The sequence below is a fragment of the Stegostoma tigrinum genome, chromosome 24, assembly GCF_030684315.1.
Source record: "Stegostoma tigrinum isolate sSteTig4 chromosome 24, sSteTig4.hap1, whole genome shotgun sequence".
NCBI lineage: Eukaryota > Metazoa > Chordata > Chondrichthyes > Orectolobiformes > Stegostomatidae > Stegostoma > Stegostoma tigrinum.
This window is the reverse complement of record NC_081377.1, coordinates 37,310,271-37,323,302: the sequence shown is the minus strand read 5'-3', so window position 1 is coordinate 37,323,302 and position 13,032 is coordinate 37,310,271. Positions and strand designations below refer to the sequence as shown.

The 13,032-nt window shown below is 39.8% G+C and overlaps 1 protein-coding gene across 2 annotated transcripts in view; it reads left to right on the top strand.

The window, feature by feature from the left end:
• si:ch211-15d5.11 (nuclear receptor coactivator 7) overlaps positions 1-13,032 on the top strand; it is a 342,600-nt gene that overhangs the window by 27,612 nt on the left and 301,956 nt on the right. For both annotated transcript variants that reach the window (XM_059654362.1, XM_059654361.1), the window contains one exon: positions 3,373-3,437. The gene's annotated coding sequence lies outside the window, so the exon portion shown is untranslated. The remainder of the gene's footprint in view (positions 1-3,372; positions 3,438-13,032) is intronic.

The window sequence follows — 13,032 nt, the reverse complement described above, 5'->3', positions numbered from 1 at the left end:
TGCAGAATGCTGTTGCAGAAGAATGCTGAGAGAGGCAGTATTCAGGGTCTGGCACCAGACAATGTTCAGCCATTTCCTGTCTTGCAGTGTGAGGTCCTTGCTCTTCAATTAGTAATTTCCACCCCCCACCAGATGGCTGTACTGTCATGCCCACCCACCATAATTGGTTAAGAACCCAGAGGCTGGGTGCCAATGAAAGACCCTCAGCTAATCGCCCATTATTAAAACCAGGCTCCACCCTGGAAGTAATCTAAGCATTCCAACAGGGATAGAGTAGGGAGATTCCACTCCAAATCCCTGTATGAGGTAGATTTCAATAGGATGGCCAGTTTTTCATATGATCCTATTATGGTTCCTTTAGTGACGGAATGAAATACATTTAACATAAGCAATTCAGAAGTTCACGTGGCCAGTCCCTGGAATGAAGACGTGTGAGGGAGGAAACATTGAGTCTATATTTAAGTCTAATCTAGGTGGACATTTATTCCAATTAACTGTTTGGAGACCATGGGCGTCACAAAAGCAATAGCTGGTTCTAGTAAAAATTGCAGACTGACTCTTTCTGAATAAACGTCTAATGTTTCCAGATATACTAACTTTTCCCTGTTATTTGCACCCCAGTACGAGATCTAGATTTTCTGGAACCGATAGACCAGAGGGAAAATAGTTCTTACAATTTTCAATCTACTTGTGTTCTTAATTCCTTTCAAATTGATCCCAGTTCTAATACTTTAGCCCAATGTTGTCTAAGCCAATTTGCTCTTTCCAAAAGTAATTGGGTGTTCAAGGAATGACATGCTTATCGTTATACATTGTCAGGATGTTTGTGACAATACTGAGCCAAAGCATCATTAGATCACATCTACCCTCTCTACCACAATTTATACTTGAAAACTAGGCTTCAAAAGCCAACTACAGCACATGGCTGTCAAATTCAGTACTGTTAGGATTATAAAAATAAATATTTACTGAGTTTCTAAGATATGTCCTGCAGCTTCTCTATCTCATCTTAAATAAGTTCAAGGTGAAAGAGGAAAGATTTAAAAAGGACCTGAAGAGTAACTTTTTCACAGAGGTTGGTGAATGTATGGAACAAGCTGCCAGAGGAAGTGGTGGTGGTAGAGTACAATCACATCATTTAAAAGCTATCTGGATGGCTATTTGAATAAGAAGAGTTTAGAGGGATATGGGCAAAATGCTGGCAAATGGGACAAAGCCAGATTGAGATGACTGGTTGGTATGGATAAGTTGGACTGAAGTGCCTGTTTCCATGCTGTATGCCTCTAACTCTGACTCTAAAATGTTTCAAATAATCCTTTTGTTTTCCACATGCAAAAATAAGGAGAAATTAAACATAATCTTCCAAATATGAAAGAAGTGTCAAGATAACAGTTAGTTAAGCCATTTTAGTGACTAAAGAGTCTAAATTCAAAATTGCAATCTCATCAGTCATTGATATACCAACAGACTGCACCAGCATTACTGCCACATCCCACACAATGGTCTAATATTGAAGTATCCAATGAACCTCTTCCCATTGCATCACAACCACCTTCACTTGTCATGATTTAACAGCCAATTTAGAATTAGATCTCTACGCCCATCATCCTTATGATTCTTCATTTAAAATATTCCCCACCAGCCCCCTCCCCTAACCTAAATCCCTGCCACCGCTTGAGCCTCATAAAACTGAAGAACTCCAAAACCAACTTCACCCCAGCGTTTCAAAATCTCCTTCCTCCTATATCCATTTGGCCTTTAAAATATAACCCAGTTTGGATTTATTGAATCCACTTTATTTAGACTTGGTGTCATCCTGTTGGCCCTGTATGTAGTCTTCTTAGCGGTAAAACAGAATCTTAAATTTTGATTCACATTATACTGAAATGAGAAATTTAGAGGATTGGAAAACAATTTGTCTTGGTGCTTGTTGGAAAGTTCTGGTGATGCATTTTGCCAAATGTCTTTGACAATCTGCTCAGGGAACCATGTGACAGGACCCACCCTCTCCTTTTCCCACAGGTTCTGAAGCACACAACAGCGCTGACCACTTCCTGATGGACTTGTCATAATAGGTTTAAACAGTGCTCGAAAAATAATAAAACAGAATGGATTGTGTAAATTTTCAGACAGTCTACATCACTGGCTCATGCTTGATTTATACTGGAGGTGTTGTTCTTTTAGGAACCTCCTCCAAATCAACTTAAAATCGAAAGCATAAACAGAAATTGCTGGGCGATCTCAGCAGTAATTATTGCAATCTCTTCCATTCTGAAAAAGAGTTATGGAACCTGAAAGGGTAACTCTGATTTCTCTCCATAGATGCTGCCAGACGTGCTGAGATTTTTCAGCAATTTATTTTTGTTTCTGATTTACAGTATCCACAGGTCTTTCGGATTCTTGCTTCAGAAAACATTTTCACTTTCGGAGATTCATCCTTAATGCATGTGTTACAAACTGAAACTCAACATTTCAACTTCAAATTTCAAATCTTTTGACCCATTCCAGTTCCAGGTATCATGCTCTTGCAGGGTTTTCATCACCATTCATGGAATGTTAGTGACCAGTGCAAATACAAATCACATTTTGTTGGAACCATGGTGTAACATTTCTTTATTTTCGAAGTTCTGACAATGATTTCAGTAGAAAGGCCAGGTATGTATTCAGTGACACATCGCGCTCAGGGCTCTCTGGCATTGTTAGGCAGCAACACCACCCTCTAGTGTTCCATTAGCAGCTGGAAACAGAATAAGTTCAAGGTGAGAATAAAGTTGAACTTGGACGTCTGCGTTCCGAATCCAGCTCAACTTTAGAACATGGCTTTGTGGCTCCAATGGAGGACATTTACTTTCAATTGGAATGGACACAGCGACTGCATGTTATGATTCACTCGTTACTTTTGCAGCTCTGTGGGGTGCTTCTTAAAAATTCGATGAATTGTTAGTCATTCTTTTGGCCAAACTTTACAGCTTTTGACGTTGCTTCGGTAGAGGCAGGATTCAATTATTATGCAGAGGAACATCAGAATCACACATTCACACAACACTTCCTTATATTATGTAGTGAGAGTCTGATCCCTACATGGAGGCTTTAACAGAAAGCACGTGAAAACAAACGCAGCTGTGGATGAAGTTTACAGCTTCAAGAAAATGTCAGAAATGCTTTGCATTTTAAATGGAGGTTGACATTTTTGCTTCAATCGAAATCGTGGACAGTCTGTCTCTTATTGAACAGAAACAGAAGTAGCTGCAAAAGCTCAGGAGCATGGGCAGCATCTTTTAAGGTCCAGTGAACATTCCTCAAAACTGTTGTGTTTTTGTTCCTGATTTACACCATCTGCACGTCTTTCAATTTTTATTCTGTCTTTTACAGATATGACCGTACATTGTTGTTGTGAAATAAAAAGAGAATTGCTGGAAACAGAGCAGAGGGAAAAGGTGATTTTAAATAAATCTTTTTTTGTGATATGTATAAATGATTTGTATGTGAACATGGGAGATATGGTCTGTAAATTTGCAGATGACGTCAAAATGAGTGGTGTAGTGGACAGCCAAGAAGAGGACCTCAGAGTACAATGGGACCTTAGTCAGATGAGCCCATGGGCTGAAGAGGGGCAGATGGAATTTAATTTAGATAAATGTGAGGTGCTGCATTTTGGAAAGGCAAATCAGGACAGGACTTATACACTTCATGATAAGCTCCTGGGGAGTATTCCTGTACAAAGTGATCTTGAAGTGCAGGTTCATATTTCCTTGAAAGGAGAGTCGCGGGTAGACAGGATAGTGAAGAAAACGTTTGATATGCTCGCCTTTATTGATCAGTGCATTGTGTATAAGAGTTGGGAGGTCATGTTGAAGCTGCACAGAACATTGGTTAGGCCATTTTTGAAACATTGCATTCAGTTCTGCTCTCTGTGCCATAGGAAGGATGTTGTGAAACTGGAAAGGGTTCAGAAAAGATTAAAAAGATATTGTCAGTGTTGGAGGATTTGAGAAACGCTGAATAGGCTGGGAATACCTTCCTTGGAGCAATGGAGGTTGAAAGATGACCATAAAGAAGTTTATAAAATTATGAGAGGCATGAAGAGTTGATGTCATTTCTCCAGGAGTATGGGCCAAATGCTGGCAAATGGGACTAGGTTAATTTAGGATATTTGGTTGGCATGGATGGGTTAGACTGGCGGGTCTGTACCATACTGTACAACTCTATGAATGAGAATTCATGTTTTACTCTGCACCTGTTTGGATTGCTGACTTCTCACCAACAAACATACATGAAGGTGAGAATCCAGAATAAGTCATTTCGCCCCAGACCTGCTATGCAATTTAACAGGAACAAGGCAATTTGTCCGAAACCACAACATTCCTATTTACCCCTTTGCTTGTGAAGAATCTAACTATCTCTGTGTGAAAAATATTCAGAGACTTTGCTTCAAACACTTCTTCAGCCACAGGAATTCAAGAGAGAAAAAAATGCCTCTCATCTCGGTTTTAAATGGATAGCGTCTCCATTGTCCCAAAATTAGAAACATTTCCTCCAGATTCGGCCTGCCAATCCCCTCATAATCTAATATGTATCAATCAAGTTACATCATATTCTGCTAAAACTCCAGGGAATCAAGCCTAAAGTTATTAGACATTTGACATTCCCCTTCTGAGAGCTGATTGGAACCCCTCTCAATGTTTGCATTCTGAATGTTGATTTGCTCGATAATTGTCAGTGCACAGCTCAGAGTTAACAGCCTGCTATTGTGGCTTAGCAATATCAAGCAATGTCAATATCAAAGGTCATCTCTCCACTACATTTACCTCCTCATTCAGGGAATCTCACAGATTCCTCTTTACCTTTTTGAATTGTTTCTGGCTTTTATCCCTCATTTTAGAACATAGAACATAGAACAGTACAGCACAGAACAGGCCCTTCAGCCCACAATGTTGTGCCGACCATTGATCCTCATGTGTGCACCCTCAAATTTCTGTGACCATATGCATGTCCAGCAGTCTCTTAAATGACCCCAATGACCTTGCTTCTACAACTGCTGCTGGCAACGCATTCCATGCTCTCACAACTCTGTGTAAAGAACCCGCCTCTGACATCCCCTCTATACTTTCCACCAACCAACTTAAAACTATGACCCCTCGTGCTAGCCATTTCTGCCCTGGGAAATAGTCTCTGGCTATCAACTCTATCTATGCCTCTCATTATCTTGTATACCTCAATTAGGTCCCCTCTCCTCCTCCTTTTCTCCAATGAAAAGAGACCAAGCTCAGTCAACCTCTCTTCATAAGATAAGCCCTCCAGTCCAGGCAGCATCCTGGTAAACCTCCTCTGAACCCTCTCCAAAGCATCCACATCTTTCCTATAATACGGCGACCAGAACTGGACGCAGTATTCCAAGTGCGGTCTAACCAAAGCTTTATAGAGCTGCAACAAGATCTCACGACTCCTAAACTCAATCCCCCTGTTAATGAAAGCCAAATTTTAGCCCCTTTCAATTTATTTGGTCACTGGTCAACAGAGGAAGAATGGCATAAGCTCAAGAGGTCAATTTGATTTTGATCCTGGTGTCTTTTCCACATGTCTTATGCATTTTATTGTGAGGAGATGATGGCCCAGCGATTATATCACTGCAATCCTATACCAGAGACCCAGGGAAATTCCCTGTACCCAGAATGAGCATTAATTGCTAACCCTGACAGTGACACCTTCATACCATGAATGAATAAATATAACTTCATGCACTCAGCTCAAGCACATGTTTCACTAACAAACCTTAGCCTTTGTATTGCTGTAGCTCTTCAATTAGTAATTCTCACCTCACTGGAATGGATATACTTGCCTGCTTCAGCTAATCTCACCCATTATGCCAGGATCATGTCCTGCAAATAATCCAAGCATTCCAACAGGGATAGACTAGGAAGATGGCTCTCCAAATCCCTGAATGGGGCATATTTTAACAGGATGTCCAGTTTTAGCAGATATTTTAATGGCGTTTTCCTTTATGCATAGGCCAGTTCTCCACAAATCCATCCACACAAGATCTCATCTAGATGAACTTTCTTTCAGATTAACCATTTGGATGGAATGAGTGTCAGGAAGGAGGAAGCTATATGAAGCATAAATAGCAAACTCATTCCTTCTGAATAAAGCAATGGGCCAGACCAGACTAGCCCCTTCCAAATATTTTCAGAAAGTTGCTTAGACGTTAACTTTTTCTTATTTTAAAGGCAAATGTATGGCTGTGTGTTACAGATGCAATTCTTCTGGGCAAGCTACTCAACACAGCAAAACTGAATTTATTCCAATACCATAGTTAAAATACAACAAAGAAAGACAAACTGAGAGTACCTTAACTATAATGGAAAACTGAACAAACGCTATCATACATAGAGCAACTTACGTGAATTAACTGTTACAAAATAGTAACATTCCATGAACGCACTCCTTGCCGAAAAGGCAAATTCAGAAATCAAATTTTCTCATATGCAATGTCTGCGGAGGAAGAGAACCCCCAGCTTCGAGCTGTAACCGAGAGAGGGCAAGAAATAGCTTCTCCTTCTTCACAACTCCAGCAGCTTCTGTGGAATCCAAAAACTAAGAAAAAGCCTGAAATCCTGGTCTGTAAGAGCTGACCATATCCATCCAGGCTGCTTCTATTGTTCTAAATTTTTAAAAACCCAAGGGCTCATAAACAGTTTACATTACCACAGATTGCTTGTCACCTCTTGTTCAATCCCTCTCCTAAAAGAAACCCGATGAAAATGTAACTCTTAAAGCCATAAAATTCTCACAAACCCCGGCTAAAAACATTAAGCATCCATTCGAAAAGATGGCTTCATTTTTTAAAAACACTTAGTCTTACGCGATCACAATACGGTAACACGTATATATTGTAGTGATTCTAAGCAAACATTCAGGATGACAGTCCATTTCAGTCTTTGTTTCTTCCTGCCCTCAAAAGCCTGCAAATTTCTTCATCAAAACCGTGACAATGCATCAGCAATTACATTTTCTCATCCTGTTGTGTGTATAGTTTTCAAATTGAATAGCTGCGATAATATGTCAGGAATTTTTATCCTTAAATTTCTACACATACTTTGAGGGGTTATGATCGGAATACATAATTGACTCAGATACATAGAGATAATAGGAACTACAGACGCTGGAGAATCCCCAGATTACACAGTGTAGAGCTGGATGAACATAGCAGGTGAAGCAGCATCTTAGGAGCTGCAGAAGGGCGCTGAGGTCTGTGTTCAGTGACACTGCGCGCTCTGCGCTCTCTGGCATTGTTATGCAGCAACACTGCCCTCTGGTGTTCCATCGGCCTCTGGAAATAGAACGTGCGGCTTCAACAAGTTCCAGGTGAGAATAAAGTTGAAAGTCCCACGTTTACCATCAGAACCCAGCTCAATTTTAGAACATGGCTCTGTGCTTCCAATGACGAACTTTATTTTCAATTGGAAAAGCAGCAGCGACTGCATGTATGATTCACTCGTTACTTTTGCAGTTCTGCGGGGTGCTGCTTAGAAATCCTATGAATTGTTTACACTTGCTGATGTGATGCAGTGAGTCTGATCCCGATACGTGGGCTTTAGCGGAAAGCATGTGAAGTTTACAGCCTCTGTAAAATGTCAGAAATGCTTTGCAAATTAAATGGAGTTTGACTTTTTTGCTTCAATGGAACATGATGGACAATGTCTGCCTTGTATTGAACGGAAACAGAAGTGTTTAAAGTCTCTGAATACTTTTTCACACCAAGATAGGTGCTTCATAAACAATGGGATAAATAGGAATGTGCAGTTGCAGTTTTCAACAAAATACGTTGATCCTGTAAAATTGGGGACCAAATGCTGACAAATGGAACTAGGTTAATTTGGGATATTTGGTTGGCTTGGACCAGGGGGTCTGTCACCATGCTGTACAGCACTATGGCTCCATCACTCTATCAACAAGAATTCACTTTTACTCTGCACCTCTTTGGATTGCTGACTTCTCACTGAAAAACATACATGAATGTCAGAATCAGGAATAAGTCATTTAGCCCCAGGCCTACTATGCAATTTTGCAGGATCAACGTATTTTGTTGAGAACCGAAACTGCACATTCCTAATTAACCCATCGTTTATGAAGAATCTAACTATCCTGGTGTGAAAAATATTCAGGGACTTCACCTTTAAACACCTTTTCAGTTACAGGGATTCAAGAGAGAAAAGAAAAGCATCTCATCTCAGTGTTAAATGGACAACATCTCCATTGTCCCAAAATTGCAAACACCCCCACCACATCCAGCTTCCCAGATGCCCCAGAATTTAATATGTTTCAATCAAGGTATTTTAAGAAGGTTGTTTACACCTTACCTTTTTCTTATTTTAAAGACAAAATGTAAAGTTAACTGTTTCAGATGCAATTCATCTGGTAAAACTACTCAGCATTGAGCAAACCTCAATTTATTCAAACACCTGAGTTAAAATAGAACAAAATAAAGAAGAACTTAGAATAACTTAAGTCGAACAGAAAACTTAACAAAATCATAGATAAAGTGACTAATTCTAATTAACTGTTACAAAATAGTAACGTTCAATGAACACACTCCTTGCCAAAAAGGCAAATGCAGAAATCAAATTTTCTCATATGCAATGTCTGCAGTAGGAAGAGAACCCCCAGCTTCGAGCTGTAGCCGAGAGAGGTCAAGAAATAGCTTCTCCTTCTTCACAACTCTAGCCGCTTCTATGAAATCTGAAGACGAAGGAAAAGCGAGAAATCCTGGCCTGTAAGAGCTGGCCATAACCATTCAGGCTACTGCTATTGTTCTCAATTTTAGGAAGCCCAAGGGCTCACAAGCAGTTTACATTACCACAGATTGAACAAGAGGTGACAAGCAATCTCTCTGTTAAAAGAAACCAGGACAAAATGTAACTCTTAAAGCCACAGAATCCTCACACTTCCCCCGTTAAAAAAATGAAGCATCCATTTACAAAGAAGGCTTCATTTTTAAGATCACTACACTACAATAAATATGCAATACATTGACTCTAAGCAAACATTCACGATGATGGTCCATTTCATAGAGTCCCTACAATGTAGGAACAGGCCCTTTCTGCCCAACATGTCCACACCGACCCTTAGAGCATCCCCCCCAGACCCATCGGCCTTAACCTACCCTAATCTACACATCCCTGAACACTTTGGAAATTTAGCATGGCCAATCCACCGAGCCTGTACATCTTGGACTGTGGGAGCAAACTGGAGCACACGGTAAACCCATGCAGACACAGAGAGAATGTGCTAACTCCACACTCCACTGCCCAAGAGTCAAACCAAACCCGTGTTCCTGGAGCTGTGAGGCAGCAGTGCTGACCATTGATTCTGTGTTTCTTCCTACCTCCAAAATTGTGTGTGTTTCTTCATCAAAATCACAACAAGCCATCAGTAATTACATTCTCTCATCCTGCCATTTTTTATAATTCTCAAATTGAATAGCTTCAATAATAAGTTCCAACTAAACAGTCAGGAATTTTTATCCTTAAGTTTCTACAAATACTCCAGGGGTTTATGATGAGGATACACAATTGTCTCAGATGTTATTCTTGGCAACATATGGATTGAAGTGTTGTAACACCAACAGCAAGCTCAAGATTTCCTGCTCAATCATGGAATATTTCTGTTGATGATTATTCAGCATTTCTGGAAAAATACCTAGCCTTTCTATCTTTACATCATCTTGTTTTATGAGTACAGCACCAGAATTGACAAAACCCTCACTGATAGCCACCTTGAATGGCTTTGCGTAATGAGCTGTAGCTATCACTGGGGCAGGGGTGAACACAGCCTCAGGAGTCAAATGCCTTCTGATGCTCACCTCGCCACCTAAATTTTCTACAAGTCTTCAATAATTCAGTTAGTGGAGCAACCACACTGCTAAAATTGGATACAAATTTTTGATAAGAACAACTGAATCCCAGCATTCATAGTAGCACCTTCTTCGTTGATGGTTCGGGAAATGCCACAAAAATGTTTGTTTTCATATGCTGTAGGGCCATTTCTCTATGTCCAATAACACACCCCAAGAAAGAGACTTGGGGTTTTGTGAATTCACTCTTAGCCTGGTTCATCATCAAGCCCAGCTCCCAAAGTCAAATGAACAATTCCGATAGATGCTGCAAGTGTTCCTTCCCTGTGTCACTAAAAATCACCAGGTTGTAAATGTTTAGCACACAGTTGTGTAATTCAGAAATGACTTTGTTGCTTTGTCTTTGAAAAGAGGCTAGCATGTTATGCATAACAAATTTCATGACTTTAAATTGATAATAGTCCATTTGGTGTCATGAAAGGCAAAATTGTCTTTATTCTTTCAGATGAAGATAACTGCCGGTTTCTTCTGACTAAGTCCCAATTTAGGAATATGAGCCTCTTATCCCACCTTCTCAATACAGTCTTCCAAACGTGCAATAGGATATGAATTATACTTTTTGAGCGCATTGACTTTGCAGTAGTCTTTTCATAATCATTGGGTACTATTTTGTTTTGCCACCATTACTTTGGATGAGTTCAAATCACTAAAATTCACTTCGAGTATGTTGCCTTTGAGCATGTGTTCAATCTCTTTTCGAACCTGTGCCAACTTTAGAGTGTTCAGTCAATAAGGATTTTGCTTAATTGCAACAACATTTCCCATTTCTACATCATCCGTAATTAGATTAGTATGTCCCAGATTGTTCCCACATATCTCCCCATGCGATAGTAATAACTCTTTCACATCATTTTGATTTCCCGCTGGAAGATAGCTATTATTTATCCCAATTTTTGAGAACTTCCTCATTAACCAATTTATTTTGATGAGTGTCCAATTCTGAATCCTCTGAACCTGGTTCTTCACTCTGTTGTATTCGGTAACACATTCTCCTTTTGCTTTCCTTCCCTATCAAAATACCTTTTGAGCATATTCACATGGAGCATGCTGTGTGATTTCTTGCTATCTGACATTCTTTTCAAATATTCACCTCACTCAATCTCCTTTCAATTTGTTAAGGCCCACTAAACCTTGCTTTTAAGGACTCACCTGCCACTGGAAGTAACACAAAAAATTATGAATTTTTGATGTCTTGTCTGCTTACAATTGAACACATTCTATGTCACCTTTAAATGTTGTCTAGCCAATTCACCCGCTGTATTTAATCTTTCTGTAAAATTTGACACATAGTCCAAATATGCGATGTCTGAACTCTGACTCACCAATTTCTCCTTAATTAATTTCAGTGGTCCTGTCAGCACATGCACAAAAACTAATTGAAATGGACTGAATTTGGTAGATCTGTTTGGTGCCACTATTTGTAAAAGGTACAAATGAAATTCCTTTGTTCCAGTCCTCTGGACATTCTTGCAATAAGCCCCTAACATGCTCTTTAAAGTTTGATGCCTCCATTCTAACACTCCCTGTGATTCTGGAAGGCATGCATTAGATTTGGATAACACAATGTGGTGCTGGAGGAACATAGCAGGCCAGGCAGCATCAGAGGAGCAGGAAAGCTGAAGTTTTGGTTCAGGACCTTCCATCAGAAATCTTCAAAAACCCATGTCTGATGAACGGTCCTGACCCGAAACGTTGGCTTTCCTGCTCCTCTGATGCTGCCTGGCCTGCTATGTTCCTCCAGCTCCACACTGTGCCATCTCTGACTCCAGCATCGGCAATTCTTACTATGTCTCAATGCATTAGATTTGAGTTATTTTATTCCTAATCTATCCATAACTTCCTTGAATAATTTTGGTGTAAAACCTGACTCTTGATTGATTCCATAGGTTCTCTACCTAAAACAAAAAATGGGGATTGGTATTTGCTAACCATATTGGATGTGTTTACTAGATTTCCAGACGCCATTCCATTTTGCAGTATCATGGCTAATAGGAGTTTAGAAATTTTGTACTAGGTGCATACTATCCACAGAAATATAATCAGATCAAGACCCTTGTAAGAGGCTCATCAAAAGTGGGAATGGGTATTAAGGGGGTTGGTTTTATCGCTACCTGACATTTACCAATTACCTGACATATAACATAACCGCAAAATTCAATCACATCTTTATGCAGTCCAGGCCAAAAGAAATGTTTATGGATTTTGGCATGACATTTCCTTCTCCCAAATTAATTCCTGGGCTACCCACAACATGTCCTTTCTATAATCCACTGGTAATGCAACTTGATGAACCTCTGCCCGTTTCTGAATGTGTGACAGTCTTCATAATCTGGTCAGCATGGACCAGTTGGAGCGAAGGATTTGTTTTTGTGCTGTACATATCTATTACTCTATCACTCAATTTTTAAGACAGGAACATTCTTGGATGCTCTCAGGTTCTTCTTCAACTTACACTTTTTGATACATGTGTAACATCTTTCTGTTACAATTTAGTTAACTTCTCTGGAGTAAAAATATCCATTTTGTATTCCACGTGTTCTCATTTTTTCTCAACCATTAGCTCGGACATGGTCTCCGATATGCATACTTCAGCTTGCTTACCTTTATTCCTTGATTTTTCAACCTGGGGCTTTGTGACCTTGTTACAACACAGTCAGGAAAAATCCCAGAATATGTACCACAACATTTTAAATACTGCTGCATCTCATTTCAAATGTTTCTAAGGGATCATTTTTTACAACATGCAAAATTAAAGAGAAACTAAACATAATCTTCCAACTATGAAGGAAATATCAAGTCAACAATTATTTAGGAGTTTTCAGCAAATGAATAGTCCATTTCCTAAATTGTGCTAGCGCTACTGCCACATTCCACATGGATGGTCTTATATTGGAGTATCCAATGAACCTCTTCCCATTGCATCACAACCCCCTTTACTTCCCACAATATAACAGCCAATTTAGAATTTGATCCCTATCTCCCATCATCCTTATGAGTCTTAATTTAAAACGTTCGCTACCAGCCCCCTTCCCAAAACTAAATCCCTGCCAGCCCTACAGCCTCACAAATTGAAGAACTCCAAAACTAACTTCTCCCCAGCCTTTCAAAATCTCTCCTTC